This window comes from Sarcophilus harrisii, chromosome 6 (genome assembly GCF_902635505.1).
Source record: "Sarcophilus harrisii chromosome 6, mSarHar1.11, whole genome shotgun sequence".
In the NCBI taxonomy this organism is placed as follows: Eukaryota; Metazoa; Chordata; class Mammalia; order Dasyuromorphia; family Dasyuridae; genus Sarcophilus; species Sarcophilus harrisii.
In genome coordinates this window covers 23,027,935-23,049,459 of record NC_045431.1, presented here as the reverse complement: position 1 = coordinate 23,049,459, position 21,525 = coordinate 23,027,935, and the positions used below count along the sequence as shown (strand labels likewise).

General features: G+C 32.4%; 1 long non-coding RNA gene across 2 annotated transcripts in view; it reads right to left on the bottom strand.

The window, feature by feature from the left end:
* Window positions 1–484: 484 nt before the first annotated feature.
* The window catches only part of LOC116419953, an 85,364-nt gene continuing 64,323 nt past the window's right edge, over window positions 485–21,525 (bottom strand). Inside the window, exons 5-6 of one of the 2 annotated variants that reach the window (XR_004230278.1) lie at window positions 8,558–8,687; window positions 485–588 (exon numbers count right to left, since the gene is read on the bottom strand). This is a non-coding gene — a long non-coding RNA (uncharacterized LOC116419953). Of the gene's footprint in view, window positions 589–1,476; window positions 1,679–8,557; window positions 8,688–21,525 lie in introns of those variants that run through there. The other variant, XR_004230279.1, reaches the window with a different exon arrangement.

Here is a 21,525-nt window from a genome sequence, read left to right as displayed (position 1 = left end):
CACAATCCCAATTGTTTTCTTGAATAGCTTTATTAATCCATTGCTCCATCAACGATGTAACAGTAATTCCATAAAAAAAGTATTAAAGCAAATTTTCTTATTCTCCTATTTATGAGAAAATTGGTATTCATAAAACCCAGTCACACAGCTAGTTACATGTCAGAGGTGGGATTTCTATCCTTGTCTTCCTGGCTTCGTGTCTTACATCCTAGACCATTACTTTTTAACCAGTCAGAAATATTTAAGATTTTAATTGTATACTTTGGAATAAGATAAAACTGTCAGAGAAATATAAGTTATACTTCATATAGTAATTTTCAAAGAGCTAACTTTTGGTTCTTTCTTTGGGGGGAAAGTGATCTTTCTTGGAAAGTGGGATGGTGAATCTCCCTAGGCTACCTCCTATCACAAAGTTCCAAGAAATTCTACTTTCTAATATTCTGTCGGGGGTGGGAGGGATATTTCTCTGCCAGGTACTTTGGTATTAAAATGTTTATTTTGTTTTACAGAAATTCTTCTTGAGCTGATCTGTGTCAACAACTTAGTAAGAGTGTTCTATCAAATTTCACACTTGAGTAGATGTGACTCCTTAAAAAAAAAAAAAAAGTTTGATTAAAAATAACATAGGTAATGCAAGAAAAAAAGAATAAATTACAAAGTCCAGGAAAAATAAAAGATCAAAGAAGAGGTATTGATAAAAAATATTTGATTTAACTACTTTTCACTCTTTATAAAGTTTTCAATAATGTATTTGACTTCTTTTTCTTTTCCCATTTCTTCTTCCTTTTCTTCTTGATTTTCTATTCATTTCTATTGAATCTTAAATTAGTTTGGTCAATAAGCATATATTAAGGGCGTATCACAGTGATAATAAATTCTGGGTATATAAAGAAAGGCAAATATTATATTTCAAGAGTTAGTCATTCATATAAGTTGATTTTAGGGGAAAAAATGGACAGATTTGCGTGAATTTATGAAGAGTGAAATAAGCACAACCCAGAGAACTTTGTATAGACAGCAATATTTCTTGAGTACTATGTGTGAATGATTAAATCATTAAACTATTCTAAATATTCTAAGTTTTAGAATTCATTCAAATGAACTGACTAGGTCCTATGAAGGAAAAAGCTATCTGCCTCCAGAGAACTTTAAATAGAAGTGTACATAGTAAGATCTTAAATAAACATATCATACACACATGCACACAAATATATCTATGTGACATGGTAATTTTCCTTACTGCAAGATAGAGACAAAGACAGTTCAGAACTTAAAATTTAATAAAAAATAAATTAAACTGAAAAAATTTAAATAACCTGGGTATCCATTGCTATTTAAATTATTTTAATTTTAAAATAAACATTATTAATTAATGTAATTTAATCTTATTTAATATTTTGATAACATTGTTTATACTTATTAATTAAATATATATTTTAATAATTCTTTCATTAAATTAAATTACTTTTGTTTTCAAATTGTACAGCCACCAGTTATAGTCATCATTAGCCTCTTCTCCCACACCTTAGTGTGTTTGTACTGATGTCATGAAACGGAATGAAAACTTTTGGGTAAAAAATTTGCATGGATTGGATTGATGATTCTTGCAGCACCGAACAATCAGCTTGAAAGATTCAGGGTCAAGATTGGTAGAATCAAACTAATCCCTTCACTACCACTGTCAAGAAAAGAAGGAAAATTAATTGTAAGAGGGAATGCAAATGCTTTTGATGATTTGCCCGTGTTGTAAGAATGATGACAATAACAAAGATAAAGGCAAAGATTGCCTTCATATTTATTTAACAGTTAGTATTTTACAATACATTTACCTTAAACACATTTTATTTGATATGTACTTCAAGTCTTATTTCAAGCATCAATCCTAGGAGTTATTTTCAACATTCATGCATCCATTGTTAGCATTACTTAAAAAAAATAAAGATTTTTTTTTTAAAATGTATTTATATCAAAGAGAAGCCCATTGTTAAATTCTAAACTTTGTAGTCATAAAATCTTTAACTTAAGAATTTTTCAGCTTGGAAAAAAGTAGGTGCCTAAAGGGTGAGATTTAATATTTTGTAATGGATTTATCATAAAATAATGAATTATTTTGTCAAACATATGTTGAGACAGCTGGGCGACCCAGAGGATAGAGCCGAGGGCCTGGAGTTAGGTAAACTTGAGCTCAAGTGCTGTTCTTGGACATTTAGTAGTTGTGCGACTGTGAACAAATCATTTGACTCTGTTTGCTTCAGTATCCTCATTTGTCAAATGAACTAGAGAAGTAAATGGTAAATTTCTCTAATATCTTTGCCAAGAAAACCCCAAAATGGTATCATAAAAAGTTGAAAACAGCTGAAATGGCTGAACAACAATAGATATGTTTTTTTTGCTTTTCAAAGGGCTTGGTGGAAATGAATGAAATTAGTGAAGTTCTGATTTTCTAAGGTGCCAGGTGTTTTACCAACAATGAATTTCCTGTAACTTTCATGGTTTTTGTTTCCTTAGTACCAACAAGAGGAAACAAATACTACAAATCAAATACTAAATATCCTTATTAATCTATTGTAAAAATTATAAAGAATTCAACTTAGATATAAGCATATGGCCATGATAGCCATGTACTTTAAAAGAAGTCTTAAAACATGAACTTTTCGAACTACTATTCACAATTAGGTGGCTGCAAGATTATATCTTTTATGGTATTTCAAGTATTTCTGTTTTTATGTATATGTGTTTGTGTCCATGTGTATGTTTATTTCTTTCCAGTTTTCCTTTCATAAGACAAATTTGTGGATGAATTTATAATAGAAAGTTAGAAAGTATCATGCATATGTTAAGGTAGGAGTACAATTTAATTTTCTATGTTGTTGTGAGGAAACCTTCATATAACATAAGCTTTCAATTTGGAATACAAAGAGACACCTAAGGATTATATTAATAATGCTTTTACATAACATCAAAAGAATTGGGTTGGGGAGATTGATGAAGCAAATGTTTTTGCTGATTCACATAAGTCTGCACTAATGAATGGGGAAACTTCATGGCATGGTGAAGAGAGAGCCAGACCTGGAAGCAGGAAAACCTGAGTTCAAATCCAGTTTTAGATACTTACTAGGTATATGACCCTGGCCAAGTCAACTAACTCTGTTTGTCTCACTTTCCTAATCTGTAAAATGAACTAGAGAAGGAAATGACTACTTTAGTATCTGTGCCAAGAATGCCAGTCACAAATGGAGTCACAAAAAGTGGGACATGACTGAAACCACAGAATAACAAAATATGTATATACCCATCTGTTTCTACTTATAGTTGGAGATATAAAGTAAATATAGATAGATATAAATAAGAAATAGTCTCAAAAGTCTTGGTGCAGTTTTAAACTAATAACTGTACAAATATTAATGCTAGAAACTTATTAAAACATTTGAAAGGTTAATAATTTAAAAATTTTAAATATTGATCCAATTGTTACTAAAATTCAAAATAACCACTATCTTGCAATCTCATATTTTTGAACTTTGGAAAAACTTTCATCATCTAGTTGCTCAGTCACTGAAAATGTTGTGTTTACAATCTTATAATCATGCAATGAGTAAAGATTTGTAATGTACATGTAAATTCTGATGTGCCTCATTAATATTTTTCTAATTGAGATATTTCACATAATTGATGTGATCCGGCAAGGATTTTTCTATCAGTCAAGATGAATGAGAAAGTGGAAATTCTGCATCATTCTGAATGGCCATTCTGAAATTTTGCACAGAAAATGCACAATGATAGGATGTTCCATTTTCTTAAAAGTAAATTAAAAACATTCAAAATTCACAAAACTAAATAAGTATAAGAGCAAATTATATAATTAAATTTACAAATGCTTAATTTGCAAATTAGTTATATTTGTATTTCTAAAGACATTATACTTTAAATCAGCATCATGACTTTTGGGACATCTTGCACACATGTGTGCACACAAGTACATAGTATTAATCAATTTAAGACCTACATGAAACTAGAAATCCAGGTAATGTTATCTTATTTTGGGGATGATTACTCTGAGAATCAGTGTTTAAGTGATGTCTCCAAGTTTACAGAACTCTCCATAATTCATCAACGCCTTATTAAAACCTAAAGCAATTAAAAGCTTATTCCCTTGACTTGAAATCCTTTGCTTTTTAAAATATACCACAAGTTTTATAGACAAATTAAATTAATAAAACTAAAATGCATGTGTTTAAAATTAATTAGAAAAATAAAATAAGCATGTTTGTTATTTAAGAGCAGAAAGGATAGGACATTCAATGTATTTAAACTCATTTTGCAGATATGGATTATTTGCTATCATTTTTACAGTTGGGATAAAGTAGAAATTTAACTATAGGGGCAAATTATCAATCAATCAATCAATATTATGATATTTCAACTATAAAAAGTTACCATTTCCTAGTAGCTATAACTAACATGTTTCTTACTTACAGATATTTTTATTTTTAATAAATAAATAATCTTGTGCCATGATTTCATCTTTATTGGTAATTCCCACTGTAAGAACTTCATCAAAACAAGTAAAATCTCACCTGTAATTTTCAATGATAATGGAACATTTGTGACATTAGGAAAATTAATGACTTGTCTATAGTCAGCTAGCAAGTATGAGTCAAAAAGAGAACCCCATCTCAATTCCTCCTGATTCTAACTTGGCTGTCTATCCACTATACTGTCTTTAATTGTTGAGTTTAATCCCACATTTTACATGAAATTTATTATTATGTAAAATCAAATATGATCTCTTAAATGATTTAAATTGTTTAAATAGAAATACATTGTAGGTAGTTGAGAATATATTTTGTTACTCTATTTCTTGTAATTCTTATAATGACTCACATTTCCTTCAGATATTTAATTCTTTTTATTCATAATTCTCCCAAACTTTCATAAGGTATTTGTTTTTCAGTCCCATAGCAGATGTGTTTGTCTAATTATTTCTTATCTTTTCTTCTGATTCATAATTTTGTTCACATTTACTGTGGAGATTTTAGAAATCATCTAGATTGTTTAGTACAGGAAGGAAATCAACCCTGTCTGCCTAATTACTTTCACTTTAATTTTTTGGATGCTGGTTCACATTGAGATCTGTGAGGTTTTGTTTTGTTTTTTAACCCATTCTATGTTCAGTTGATTCATTTTCATCATTAAGCCTTTATTCAATAGTAACATTTTTATTAAAATCTGGATATGACTATCTGTGTTTGAGGAAAAAATGCATGCTTGACTCAACTGGAACTTTTGGTTAAATCTACTGTGAAAGACATCAGTTCATTAATTACTGAAACTAATTTTTCAAGAGGTAGATATTTGATTTATAATAATATACATATTTAAATTCCCAAGGTGCTGATTTAAATACCTACTATGTCCAAAATTTTCCTCGAGACATGAGGGATGCTAACATGAAAAACCAAGTGATTTCTTGTCCTCAAAAATAATGCAATTTGATAGCAAAAGATCTGCCTTTTGTATTGGAGGGGATATCCCCTCCAATGTTGGAGATCAAAAACTATCAACAATTTTTCCCATTGTGAAATTCTTGTTAATATCCCATACATAAATATCCCATACATGAAACATCCCATACACGGAAAATGTTCTAACATTATAGTTGGCCATTCATTGATTAGATCAGAACCCTTTAGGCCTTTTGAGGATTTGTATCTTTTCTTTGCTGTTTGTTTCCCTAGAAATTGTTATCCTGCCTTTATGGCTTATCTATTAATTCACAAGCATTTTACTGGGTTTCTCTTAATCTATTCCTTTTGTCATTTCCTAAGGTTCAATCCAGATGTCATACTTTGTTTAACTACTCTTCAATTAATGGAAACATCTCTAGTTTCTATTTCTTTTTTTCAAGAACTATAGTAAAGATTACATATTATAGGGTTTAAATTATTTATGTACAATAATGATATTTTATCATTTTATTCTTTTTGTTTCTGTGAATACAATTCAATAAATATTTCTTAAGCACTTTCTCTGTGCCAGGCACTGTGCTAAGCAGACATAGATAAGAAAAAGGACAGTTTTAGCTCTCTGTACACACACAATCTAATTGAGGTACATAATACATGGACAAAGGCAGAAATCGTGGGTGGAAAATATTAGGGGATATTTTGTGCAGAGGCATCTTGTTCAGTAAAATGGAAACCAAGCAGAGCAGCAGATGTAAGGTGGCATGAACTGAAAATCCAACTTCTGCTCTTTGTACAGAATGATTTTGGGAAAAATTTAGTATTCTGTTATCTAATCGGAGAGGAGAAGACACTGAGGGAAATGGCTTTGGTCAAGACTTGAGTCAGAAATATGGCAAGGAGATCATAAGTGATGAGCTTCTCCTGGAAGATATATCTTGTTCAATGAAACTAAATCCAGACAGAACAGCAGATGTAGTTCACAGTTGAGTGAGACGATGTGCAATGACAAAATTATACATTAAGAAAAACCAAAACCCCCCAAAAAAGTGATCCATAAATGCTTCTACACTCAGTGATATTTAAAGTATTTTATTATTTTCCTTTCTTTCTCCTCAATTCCTTTTGCAAATTTTTAAACAATAAAATTATCTGGATATTTGGAGTATTCCCTTAGGTATTGGGGAATTGGGTTTTATTTCAAATTTATCTTCAGAGTGTGTGTGTGTGTATGTGTGTGTTCTTTATTCCAGGGCTAAGCAATTTTATAATGCATACCTCCATAATCTTCCAGTTAGGCATATCTCCAAGTATAAATTCCTTTCTCTGCTTCAGTGCTCATACTTCTTTCATTAATCATCTAAATACCTAAGGTTCTTGTTGCCATCTTTTAAATTACATATAAAGACTATAGTTTAAGACTAGACAGACTTGGGTGCTTCTTTTTGCTTTTAAATATTTTGGGGGGGAAAAATCAAATGTCTTGTAACCATCAAAATGAAGTTCTGATAAAAGTCATTGTTAGGTGATCTACATTTTAAATGCCATTTGGGCCTACATATTCCACAGACAATTTTTAGTTAACAAAGCAAACTGTATCTGTGACCTGAGCCACTAATCCTAGTTCAAATAGATAATGTGTATTATCAGAAATCTGATATTTTATGCTTAATTGGTAGGATTAATAACAGATTATATAGAAAATTGGCTCATCTATATCTGAGATCCCAGAATTACCTCTAGAAAATGCATTACTTTTATAAGGTTTTTCTAAGCTATTCATTTGGCCATTTATTTTTTTCAACCAAGTCTTCTTAGTATTTCTGCATGGCAAAAGACCAGATAAATGGTGAACATGGAGTCTGAAAGAAAATGTGATGGGGTTTGTCACTTGGTACTTTGCAGCATTTACAAGGTTATTAAATACCTCATTAGCTAAGCATGAATGGCTTCTGTCTGGTGATAATCCTTTCGAATTTTCTCTCACTAATTACCCAGGGAAAGTATTAACCTGGAGAGGACAAACGCCTTAGTTTTGAATTTTATCAGGACATAAGTAGTCAGTTTTGCATCACTTAGAGACTTTTATAAGGATATTTTTATTTCTGTGTATTTTTGCAATCTTGTCATCCTTTTGCAAGTTTCACTGCTATAATAGATATTAACATATTCCTGTGCAGATATTTAAGTATTTAGTGCATTGTAGAAAAAGAATGTAGCAAAAAATAAATGAAAGTTAACTATTTAAAATGATTTGTGTTTGTTGGTACTATTTATTGATTTCACCAACATAGAGAGCAAGTTTTCTATTCTTTATTCTGTGATAGTTTTATCTGAATTTTCTTAAAATTTTCACAAAGGGAAGATTGTTGGCTCTCTGGGGACCGTCTCCCTGTTCTGTTAAAAGGGATATCCATAAGCCAGTAACATTGTTAATTTCTTATCTCTTATTTATATCATTCTTCTCTGATTACAAATGTCCTTGATTTTTTTTTTTGGGAGGGGGGGTTATTTTTACTTTTGACTATCTTCATTGATACCTATATGTGGGTTGTTTCTACATGTTTTTCATCTTTCTAATACATTTTATTTGTCATTTTAGGTTATTTGACATATCATTATTATATGGTTTGTACCTATATGCCAAAGGCAGCTAGGTGCATTAATAAATAGAATACTGGGCCTGTCTGTAATCAGACATATCTGAGTTCAAATCTTGTCTTGAACACTTCAAAAATACTCAGACATGACTGAACAACTGAAAACAATAAACTGAATGCTAACATCAAGAGACTTTAATAGATAGGTTCTTATACCAATGTGCACTTTGAAATCATTGAAAACACTTTGCAACTGTCCAATTATAGATTTATTCAATCTTCTCAATACATAGGTAGATTATTTTCTATCTATATCAATTTTTCAGTCAGGGGAGACACTGAATCAGTGAAATTTAGTCAATCAATCAGTAAGCATATATTAACTATCAGGCACTGTGCTAAGCATTTAGAATACAAAAAGAGGGAAGAAATCTCAAGATTCTAACAGTTCATAAATAATAAAGCACTTGGACATTCAATCAGCAAACCTACCTAGGAGAGAGTCAAATTCTATCTTAGCTGGTTGGATGACTCTCCACAAGTCACTTCATTCAGACTCAGTTTCTTTTTCTGTAAAAATGGAGGAAGCCAGCTGGATGGTTTGATGAGTAGAATATCTGGCCTGGAGTTTAAAAAAAACATGAACAAAACTAACATTATGGCATTCAATTCTATTCTTTCTTACTTACTAGGTATTAGACTTTGTGGAAGTCATTTAACTTGCTTTTTTTGCTTCATTTTCTTCATTAATGAGGAATGAGCTGGAGAAGGATATGGCAAACTACTCCAGTATCTCTTCCAAATAAAAAAAAAACAAATGAGAATAGCAAGAATTGGATGTGACTGAAAAAAAGACTAAACAAACAAAAAAAAAATGGGTAAAGTTTAAAATCCATATCCTATAAGATGATTTCAAACTTTCCCTCTATGATTCTGATTCACACTTATATAAACAGAAAGTTTATAGAAGATCATCCTTAGGGTTAGGAAAACCTGAATTTAAATGTTACTTATGAAACATACTGTAACCATGGATAGATCATGCAGCCTTTAAGTCCTCAAGGTAATTCTAAAGTGCTGCTTAGTATTGTCATAAGGGTCCTTCTACTGAAGAAATCAAAGGATTAAGAAAAAAAAAACATAGGTTATTTGAAATATTTTTCCAATGCTAAGGAATAGATATTCTTGTTTGGATGTCCACAATGCCTTTTTACTCTAATTTGCCATTCATTTTGGGAAGGTCTGCTTCCCTATGAGTCTATGCTTAAGACAATCATGATTTTAGAGAGGCCTGGAGAGACTTACATGAACTGATGCTATGTGAAATGAGCAGAATTAGGAGATCAATGTACAAGGCAATAGCAAGATTATAAGACGATCAATTCCAATGGACATGACACTTTCCAACAATGAGATTATTGAGATCTGTTCCAATGATCTTGTGATAAAGAGAGCCATCTACACCCACAGAGAGGATTGGGGGAACTAAGTGTAGATCATAACAACATTCTCACTCTTTTTGTTGTTCTTTGCTTGCATTTTTTTTCTTTCTCATTTTCTTCCCTTTTTATGTGATTTTTTATGCAGCAAGATAATTGTATAATTACATATATTATATTTAACATATATTTTAACATGTATATCATATATTAGATTGCTTGCCATCTAGAGGAGGGGGTGGGGGAAGGATTGGGAAATGTGGAACACAAATCTATGCAAGGGTCAATGTTGAAAAATTATCCACGCATATGTTTTAAAAATAAAAAAGTTTTAATAAAAAAAAACACCTGCTCTTAATTTAACTGCATGATGATTAGATTACTTTTTAATTTCCTTAATTTGAATTTATTTTAGGGTATTACCACTTTGAAGGTTTATTCTAAGATTACAGATTTTATGAACAGTTAAAAAATCAGATTCAAGGAAATTAGAGTTACTTTCTAATAAGATCATTAATTTCATCATCAGATGATTGAAACAACTCCAGAAATATTCTTTTGCCCTCATTATGGCTATCCATAAATCTATATCTCCAAGGCTTGTCCTGATAATGGGAAATAATAATCAAGGAAATAAGTATCTTTGCCTTGGATCTTTAGACTCTTTAGATACTGTTTAGCACTCAGAAAATCATTATTTTAGCACATATAAGAATTTCTAAAAAAAAAAAAAAAAAGGAGAAATCATGCAATAATGATATCTTTCCCCTTCTGGTAGTCTCATTCAAAAGCAAGATTGGAATATAAGCTTCAAGATAGTATATGTGTTTTTGAATACTATTCCTGGAACAAGTAGGTGAATTTAGTGCCTGAAGCAAGCATGAATAAAGTATTTTAAAACCATAATCAACTTTTTTCTCATAAAGAAAGGCAGTGTGGAAAGCAAGAAAGAGATTTCTGAAACTAGACTATGGAAATGGAAAAGGAGCAGAAATAGGTAAATGAGAAAATCCATCATTTCACAGATGAATTTGAACCAGCAAAATAGCCTGAAGGAACTCATCAAACGTTTCCAGTAGGAGTTACATTTTGATTAATTGAAATTGTTCTCAAATGGGCTTTTAAAAGCATTTGCTGAAATATATTGTTCTGAAAGATGTGAATTCATACAAGGATAAACATAGAGCTAGAAGTGATAATTAGGCATTATCTAGTCTAACTTTACTTTCCAGATAAGAGTACTAATGGCTAGAGAATCTATAGAGAGTCTACATGGTTTGTCCAACGTTGCATAGAAAAATACCAAGATTCTCTTTCTCTAAAACCAGCCCTTTTCCTACTAAACTACAGTACTTCATCATAATTAAGCAAACTTTTTTTGTCATTTCCCCCTTCTCTTCCATTGCCTCCATTGTGAAATGGTACTGTTCACAATCTTAGATAATATTTTGCAACTGAGCTAGGCCAGTGTTTTACTTACTGTCCCAAAGTCATTATGCCAAAGAAATTAAGAATATACTTCTGAGGCTATTTTTGACTCTTTTGACTTCCTCATTATAACTATTTTTATAATTAAAATATTTAAAAAGTTTATTGATTTTAACATCTTTATTTTATCAAATTCTCATTTTCAAAAAAAAAAGGATTTATTCAAATAGGGTAAGATACTGCTGTTGTCTTTTCCTATACTGTCTTTGGACACTTAATTTCTTATTTAAAGCCAATTTTAAACTTTACTTAACTAATCAATTATTTGGATTACTCTCTGTGTGTGTGAGTGTGTTTAATTTTGTTCCTAATGTACACAGCATGCTTTCTATTCCTTTCCAACTCTTGCCTTGAAGAAACAGTTGATGGTAATCAGCTATAAGTTATGATATTTTTATAGTTTCTTTCATGGAATCCTGTGATCTCTTTAAGAAATGTCATTGGTTTCCTTCTAAATCTGAGCCCTGGTAATTAATCTTCCAATCAACAATAGAAATCAAAGATCAAGATGAAGAAGACGGTAGTTTTTGTTTGTTTTTGTCTCATTCAATGAGACTAAGTTGTTCTTGTGTAAAAAAGTGCTATTAGTACATTCTATTAAACAAAATTAAAGAAAAAATCATTTCCAACATAATTTTACTTTCACCCCTTTAGTCAAGTTTATTTTACTTAATAATAGCTATGTGATCTAATTCAATAAGCATTTATTGAACATTAATATGTGACACATACTTTTCTGGATTCTGAGGAATAAAAAGAAAAAAGATACATGCTACCTAACTAGACAGATTTTGTTTTTCTAAAGAAAGAGGAGATTTGAGTTAACTGAATAATTAATTATCCTCCCTATTTATTTTTTTAATATTGTTTATTCTTTTGTACATAAAGACTTGATGTATCATAAAAAATTGTTTAAACAAAATGATCAATTAAAAAAAGCTTTAAAAATCACGAAAGACTAAGATTAAGAGCTTTTTTCCCCTTTTAATGACTTCATTTTCTTATTTTAAATAAATACCTTTGTAATTACCATAGTATAATATATGTTTTTTAGTGAGAAAAGAAAATTTGACTGGGCAAGAGAAAGGCTTTTCTTAATTTATTTCATCAGTCATTTATATATTACAAGAAATGACATTTATATTTCATTACCCAAGTTTTGGTCAAAGTAAACCAAAATGTACAATCTGTCCTGTGTCAGATTTCTGAAGTCAGAAACGCAAAAACATTTTAGGGAATTGCAATCTCTTCAACACATATCAGGGTTCTTACAAGGCCAATGATAGAGCAATTGTGGTTAATCTTTGTGAAGCCAGGATGGCACATATTTTCTTTTTAGTACAAGAATCACTGTGAAATAGTGTTGATATAGAAGCTCACTTAGAAGCTCACAGAAAACTTGTCTTTGTCGTGAATTGGGCTCTAAACTATAAACTCCCCTGCCATTAGGCTCCTTTACTTTGGCAAACCACTTGATGCTGATTCACTAGCTGCTAAGATTTACAAGGTGGGTTTCCACTGCATATACAAAAGCTGATTGACTATTTCCTGATTATATGACAAGAGAAGTTTATGGCCCAGGAGTTCAAGGATCCCTCCATTATCCATCTCTATAAAAATAAAGGGAATATTCCAATTGTCCTGTGACAAGCACATGGTGGGGTTGCCACTCTCCTAATAAATGTTGGCAAGATTCTTGTAAGAATCCTCCTTAATAAGCTGATCCTATACATGGAAGAAGCTCATCCACATGAGAGCTAACATGGCTTCAGAGGGAGTCAAGGAAGCATTGACATGATGACTGCTGCCCAATAACTCCAGGAGAAATGCCAAAAGTAGAAGAGAGGACTGTATAAAATTTGTAGACTGGATCAACGCATTTGATAATTTCAGTCGTGAGGGATTATGGAAAATTATGTCAAAGTCTGGTTGCCCAGAAGAGTTTATCACTATTGTACATCAATTTCATGATGGCAGGCTTATCCAAATCTTGGACAGTGACCAGTGCTCTTGTGCTTTCCCAGTCATCAATGGAGTGAAACAAGACTGTGTGCTTGCTCTCGTGCTTTTTAGCTTGATGTTTTCAGCCATGCTGTCAAACACTTTAATAAGATCAAACATGGCATCAAGCTAACATACTGCACTGATGGTAAATTCTTCAACTTGACAAGGCTACAACCAAAACTAAAACGGAGGGAGCATTGCTGCATGCTTTTTCATTTGTTTGTTTTGTTCTCAGATGTTTGTGTGCTCAATGAACCCTCTGAAGCTGAGGTGCAACAAAGTGTAGATGGATTCTCTGTTGTTTGCTTTAAAATTGGTTAACAATTAACGCCAAGACAGCACAGTCACTCCATCACTCACATGTGGAACCATTGGTTGTAGGAAATAGAGAAGTTTTGAATGTTGTGGGTAAGTTCACTTTCCTTACCTTGAAAGTATACTTTCCAGGGATGTCCATATTGATGAGGGAATGATAGGCATTGTTAGAATTAACTCAGCGTTTGGGAATCTCTGAAGAAAGTGTGGGAGAGAAAAGATATCGGACTGACTACCAGACTGAAGATCTACATACTCATTGTGCCGATCTCATTGCTGTATACCTGGGAAACTTCAACAATGCACCAATGCCCTGCTTCCATTTGAATTGTCTAGCAGGATAATACCAGACGTTGAAGTCCCTCCTGTCTCAAACTAAACTGCCAAGCATTCCAACGTACTTCAGAGAGCACAACTCTATTGGGTTGGTCACCTTGCTTAAATGCCAAATGTACACTAGCCACAAAGACTATTTTATAGAGAATTTACAAAGGGCAAGCACTCAGATAGTGGTCAGAAAAGGCAATCCAAAGAGCCTCTCAAAGTATCTCTTAAGAACGTTAAAATTGACTGTATGACATGGAGAACACTGGCACAGGAACATCTCAAGATCATATGCCTTCATCAGAGAAAATGCTGTGTTCTATCTTCACAGCTGACTTGAATTAGAACAAATATAAGAAAATTTTAGAAAAGTTAGAGAAACCAAATGTCTGTAGGGATTGTTTGTGCCGTCATGACCTATGTGACAGAGCTTGTGTTGGTCTGAGCAGCCGCAGTTGGACACACTGATTTGATTCTAACAGGGTGATGTCATTTTGTTTCTCTTAGAGAACACAGCACACCAGCCAAAGTATAAACCAAAGTATGTCCATCGAAAATACTATTCCAATATCCTTTACTACCAAGTACATAATTGTTGTGTTACGGGAGCCATCTGCCAATGGCTGCTGGAGGTCTAACTCAGACCTGTAGAATAGTTCTCTTTATGCAAGAGGAGGAGGAGGAGCAGAAGGAGGAGGATGCAAGGAGACTGAGAGGCAGTTGCATTCTCTGACCTCTCTCTTCTCCCCTCTTGCCTCCAAAATCATCCACAAGGAACACTGTGTTAGTAAAGTCTGCTTTGCAACTCCTTGAAGTGTTATGATTCACAGCTGGGGAGGGTCTCGGAGAACTAACCTGCCCCTTCAGTTAGGTGTGGTCCTTAACACATAATTCCTAAGTGTCATTACTAAGCACACATGATTCTAGATTTCTCATAGTAGTAAACGAACAGTTATGGAAAAGGATTCTAGAAACAATACTTCAGAGAGAACAGGCAAAGTACTTCTTAGCTACATCTCCTATACATGTCTTATAAAGGGACAATCACAAAATGTTTTCTCCTATTATACAGCACATTAGTGAAAAAAAACAGTGATATTTTCTCAATAATAAAGAATAAACTGAATGCAGAAAATTTTCCATGGATATCAATACCAGCTCAAGAATGAAGAAATAAGAGCAAAAGTAAATATACTGGAAACAGGGTGATTTCCTTTGCAGAAAAGGGAAGTAGTCAATGAAAAACCAGTTAATATGAAGCATACTAATAATGTCTGAGAAAAGAAGTGAAACAATGACTAATCAATGAAAAAAAAAAGAAAAATAGCAAATTGAACAGAAAAGATGGGAGAAATAGGTTTAAAATAAAAAAGGACTTCTTTTGCTATAAAGTATGGTTCTCTGAGGTAAAGAAAGGAGACACAGAAAAATTTTATAAAATATAAAAAAAAACTAAGCTCATTTTAACAAATAAAATATTCAATCTTTTCAATATATATTAGACAAATATAGCACTTTAGTTTAAATTTATCAGATTTTTTTCCTGAGGCAATTGGGGTTCAGTGATTTTCCCAGGGTCATTGTCAGGAAGCATTAAATGTCTGAGATCACATTTGAACTCAAGTCCTCCTGATTTCAGGGCTGCTTCTCTACTCACTCACTGCATTACCTAACTGCCCCTGAATTTAGCAGATTTTAAAATAACTTAAACAATGTATTTACATTAGACAAAATGAAAATAACATTCTTTGAAACGTGATTATATTAGTGAGACTAGATACTCACAGATGTTTTGTGTGAGTATGATGTAAAAATCAGTAACAGATTCCATTTATACACATATTTTTTTCTTATATATAAGATGTTTATGTGGCATAGAGGATAGAACATTGAACTTTAAATGAGGAAGACTGGAATTTTAATGCTGACACAGATATATTCTGGTTGTATGACCCTACACAGGTTACTGAACTGCTATCATCTTCATCTTCCTCATGTATAAAATAGGGATGAGAACAGCTACTTCAAATCTTGTTAGGATCACATAAGATAACATACAATAAACTTTTGAGTTCTCCAATGGACCTTGGGATAGAGGTCATTTTCCTGAGAAAGTTATCACTTTATTGGGTAAGAGTCAATCTCTTTTTGCCATGTATTTCAAGATAACAAAAATTATTATCTAGAAATTAGATTCTCTCAGAAGCTTTCATAACATAGCATGGTAAATTCAAAATCAATGAATTACCAAACAAATCTGTCAAAATTATTACTAAATAATTTACTGTTATAATTGTGAAGATTAAACTAGAAAAATAAACACATTTTCGATCTTTTTCCAATTTTATTGTTAAATTACCTTTGCCATTAACTACTCTATTTCACATTTGTGTTTCATATACTTTTTCTTTTAATGAATATTTCCAGATCCTTTTTTTAAGTTATTTTTTTTCCTCTTATGCAATGAGGTACACTGAAGTAGCTGAAGAATGTTGGGTAGTGCAGAAATTAAGAGCAATGTGCTGTCTCTTCTGAACTTCATGACTATGATTAATTTGTTCCCTTTCTTCTTCTGGACAAGGTAATAGTGGTGGGCATGATGGCAGTAATCTTATACTGCATGAGTAAGCAAGATTAAATCACGAGAACAGGACACTGAGGACGTGCAAAGAGACCATGTATTCATGTCTGACATCCCTGGGACACATAATCTTTGATATGTACCAGCTTGAGATATGTGTAACAGTGGAAAAACCAAAATAATGTCTCTAGCCTTCGGCAGTGGGTCATTTTCTGTTCTTGTACACATGTGATATGTATCAAGTTCCTGGTTAGTCCCATGTTTCTCTTTGCACACTTGTCCTTCTTGCAAATGCAGCTATGGTGTCTGAGAATCATTCGTTTAAATTTAAATGGAAAAGGGAAAAGTGAATTTACCAAACAGGTGTTCGCTCTTTCATCAGCCAATTTTTTTTCTTCTTTTAACTTTATACAATACACACAGTGTTGTAAAGAGTGACAGAGATTAATGGAATCAAAAGTTATCTCTCATTCAGGCAGGTGCAAGCTGGATTCCAAATTATTCAGTCATTTACTTTGTTCTAGGGGGACCTGCTTCTTCAGCCTACTATTTTACTTTCTATGGTAATTGAGCTTTCCAGAAGCAAACTGCCTCTTCTATTATGTTTCCCTGTGTGAAATTTCCATTGAATTTATTAAGGACTCTATTGCTTTAAAAACCTAAACACAAACCTATTTTTTCCTGTGATATACAGTGGAAGAGTAAAATAAATTGAGCCTATAAAAGTATTTTTATATTTAATTCTGATATCTGAGGTAAAAAATTGGGCAGCCTGTGATTTCCTAAATATTTCCCCTTATTCTTAGCAAAGTAGCATAGAAATGACGCCAAGGCAGATTTTTAGGAAATATATACACGAATATACAATTATATGTATATGTAGGAATGGAGGAATTATACATCTAATGTATAATTTCCTCTGTATAGAGAACTCCTACTTAAGGAAAATATCTCTATAAATTCAGATTATCACATTTTTGGGTAATTTATAGCTTTAGAAAGCTGCCCAGAGAACTAAGAAATTAGGTGAATTACCCAGACTGTGTCAGAGAGATGACATAATTATATCTCAACTTTTCCATGACCTCCTACCTAAGTCTTCCTCCCCAAGGAACAAGACAAATTAGGCCAGAATAAACATAATTTGCTTTAGTCTTTGTAGATGTTCACCAAAGATAGTTAGACTTTAGGGATTTATTTTTGTTGTTGTTCTGTATAGACATGTGATTTCTGCCAGGGTAGGAAAATAAAAACTACCTTCCTGAATACAAATCAAAAAATCTATACCATTATTAAATGGTTACCTAAAGTTTGTAAGGTTAAATAATATGTAACCTTTATATGGTGATTAATTGCAAACTATAAATACTATCTTATTTTATCCTTAGTAACAAAAACTCTGGAAGGCGGAAAACAGATGGAGAAACTAAGGCAGATGGTGATTAAGTGACTTACCCAGCTTAACAAATTCTAAAACATAATTTGAACTCTGCTCTTCTTGAGTCTAGATTAAGCATTTTATTCACTTTACTACTATGGGAACATATAGCTGCCATATGTCAAAGTTATGTCTTGACCCCAGGGCCAGCTTTCTATCAACCAAACAATTTTTTTCCTAGATGTTTAATTTAACAGATCAAAAAAAGGTACGAATATGACAGTAACAGAAACATGAAACATTCATTTGGGACATTGTTCCTTATTGTAAAGCTTAGTTTCTTTGTGAAATTTGAATTGATCATTTAAAAGCATTCAGTCATGCAGGGCTGGTTCAATATTAGGAAAACTATCAATATAATTGGCCATGTTAATAACCAAATTAACAAAAACCATATGATCATCTCAATAGATGCAGAAAAAGCATTTGATAAAATCCAACATCCATTCCTATTAAAAACACTTGAGAGTATAGGAATGAATGGGCTTTTCCTTAAAATAATCAGCAGCATCTATTTAAAACCATCAGTAAGCATCATATGTAATGGAGACAAACTGCAACCATTCCCAATAAGATCTGGAGTGAAACAAGGTTGCCCACTATCACCGTTACTATTTAATATTGTATTAGAAACGCTAGCTATAGCAATAAGAGCTGAGAAAGAGATTAAAGGAATAAGAATAGGCAATGAGGAAGCCAAATTATCACTCTTTGCCGATGACATGATGGTATACTTAGAGAACCCCAGAGATTCTGCTAAAAAGTTATTAGAAATAATCCACAACTTTAGCAAAGTTGCTGGTTATAAAATAAACCCACATAAGTTATCAGCATTCTTATATATCACTAACAAAATCCAACAGTCAGAGTTACAAAGAGAAATTCCATTTAAAGTAACTACTGATAATATAAAATATTTAGGAATCTATCTGCCAAGGGAAAATCAGAAACTTTATGAGCAAAATTATAGACCACTTTTCATACAAATTAAGTCTGATCTAACCAATTGGAAAAATATTAAATACTCTTGGATAGGGTGAGCAAATATAATAAAGATGACAATATTACCTAAACTAATCTATTTATTTAGCGCTATACCAATCAGACTCCCAAAAAAATATTTTAATGACCTAGAAAAAATAACAACAAAGTTCATATGGAAAAATAAAAGGTCAAGAATTTCAAGGGAATTAATGAAAAAAAAATCAAATGATGGTGGCTTAGCTGTACCAGATCTAAAATTATATTATAGAGCAGCAGTTACCAAAACTATTTGGTATTGGCTAAGGAATAGATTAGTTGATCAGTGGAATAGATTAGGTTCAAGGGATAAAACAGTCAATAAATATAGCAACCTAGTCTTTGACAAACCCAAAGATCCCAGCTTTTGGGATAAGAACTTACTGTTTGATAAAAATTGCTGGGAAAATTGGAAACTAATATGGCAGAAACTAAGCACTGATCCATACTTAACGCTGTACACCAAGATAAGGTCAAAATGGGTTCATGACCTAGGCATAAAGAATGAAATTATTAATAAATTAGAGGAACATAGGATAGTTTACCTCTCAGACCTGTGGAAGGGGAAGGTCTTATGACCAAAGCAGAACTAGAGATCATTACTGATCACAAAATAGAAAATTTTGATTATACCAAACTGAAAAGTTTTTGTACAAACAAAACTAATGCAGACAAGATTAGAAGGGAAGCAATAAACTGTGAAAATATTTTTACACTCAAAGGTTCTGATAAAGGCCTCATTTCCAAAATATATAGAGAATTAACTCTAATTTATAAAAAATCAAGCCATTCTCCAATTGAAAAATGGTCAAAGGATATGAACAGACAATTCTCAGATGAAGAAATTGAAACTATTTCTAGCCATATGAAAAAATGCTCCAAGTCATTATTAATCAGAGAAATGCAAATTAAGACAACTCTAAGATACCACTACACACCTATCAGATTGGCTAAGATGACAGGAAAAAATAATGATGATGTGGGAAAACTGGGACATTGATGCATTGTTGGTGGAGTTGTGAACGAATCCAACCATTTTGGAGAGTAGTTTGGAACTATGCTCAAAAAGTTATCAAACTGTGCATACCCTTTGATCCAGCAGTGTTACTACTGGGATTATATCCCAAAGAGATTATAAAGAAGGAAAGGGACCTGTATGTGCACGAATGTTTGTGGCAGCCCTTTTGTAGTGGCTAAAACTGGAAACTGAATGGATGTCCATCAGTGGGAGAATGGCTGAATAAATTGTGGTATATGAATATTATGGAATATTACTGTTCTGTAAGAAATGACCAACAGGATAATTTCAGAAAGGCCTGGAGAGACTTACATGAACTGATGCTGAGTGAAATGAGCAGGACCAGGAGATCATTATATACTTCAACAACAATACTATATGATGACCAGTTCTGATGGACCAGGCCATCCTCAGCAACGAGATCAACCAAATCATTTCTAATGGAGCAGTAATGATCTGAACTACCTACGCCCAGAAAAAGAACTCTGGGAGATGACTAAAAACCATTACATTGAATTCCCAAAACCTATATTTATGCACACCTGCATTTTTGATTTCCTTCACAAGCTAATTGTACAATATTTCAGAGTCTGATTCTTTTTCTACAGCAAAATAATGTTTTGGTCAGGTATACTTATTGTGTATCTAATTTATATTTTAATATATTTAACATCTACTGGTCATCCTGCCATCTAGGGAGGGGTTGGGGGGGGTAAGAGGTGAAAAATTGGAACAAGAGGTTTGGCAATTGTTAATGCTATAAAGTTACCTATGTATATATCCTGTAAATAAAAGGCTATTAAATAAAAAAAAAAATAAAATAAAAGCATTCAGTCAACATCAATATCATTTAGAGTTCACTCTCATCACATATATAGTCCAAATACGATCTCAACAGATATCTTCATAATCAGTAATGTTAGAGGTATTTAAAATAATGTCATATCTTGTGACCAGGAGTTTAGCAACTTTGTCCCTTTTATCTCTTGAAGATCCTTTCCCAAAGACTATGAATCCCCTTGCAGTTTTTAGCCATAAATTTCAATGCTGAATGACTCAAACACTTTGGGTATTACAATACAATTCCCTTATTGGGCATTTGGAAGAATAATTTTATGACTTGGTGAACATTTAAAAGGCAGTAGTAGAGGCCATAGGTTCCTCTTCTTCTCCTTAGTAGAGAATGAATACCTTCAATTTGAGCCTCTTGTTGAGAGGTAGAAATGAGTAATTGTTCCTCTTTCCATTAATCGCATTGGCAGTTGTTCTGATAAAAAAAAAAACTAGTTTTCAGGGACTCACCAAGGTAAGCTTGAGCCTGGGCCTCTGGCTACTTTTGCTTTATGGTTTTTCTTTGGCCAATTCAGTTGACTGATCCTTGATCTCAAGCTGAACTTATATCGTGTTGGAGGCCATTTTGTAAATTAAAGAGTCCCAGAATTACTAAATAGTCTTTAATCTGTGCTGGCTACTATTTTAGGGTTCTTGAATATAATTGTTGGCCAGAGAATGAAAACAATCTTTCGCGGAAACAACTGGAAATTATCTAGCTGGGAGGTGGAGGGTGAGAAGAAGGAAAATGTAATTATGGTATTAGGCAGTCCTACAATATTCTTCAAGTTCTTTTGGCTGAAGTCTCATCTGTCCCTCAAGGTATTAAAAGTAATTCATTTATTAAGATTGTGTTTCTTATGTTTTTTGTTGAGTCATTGAAATTGAGTATTTCTTTAGTATATAGGAAATTAATAACTGTCCCAAATCTTAATTACATTGTACAGTATCTTCCTATTTCCTATGTTAAAGTAACCACTCAGAGGCAAACATAAGCTTTAA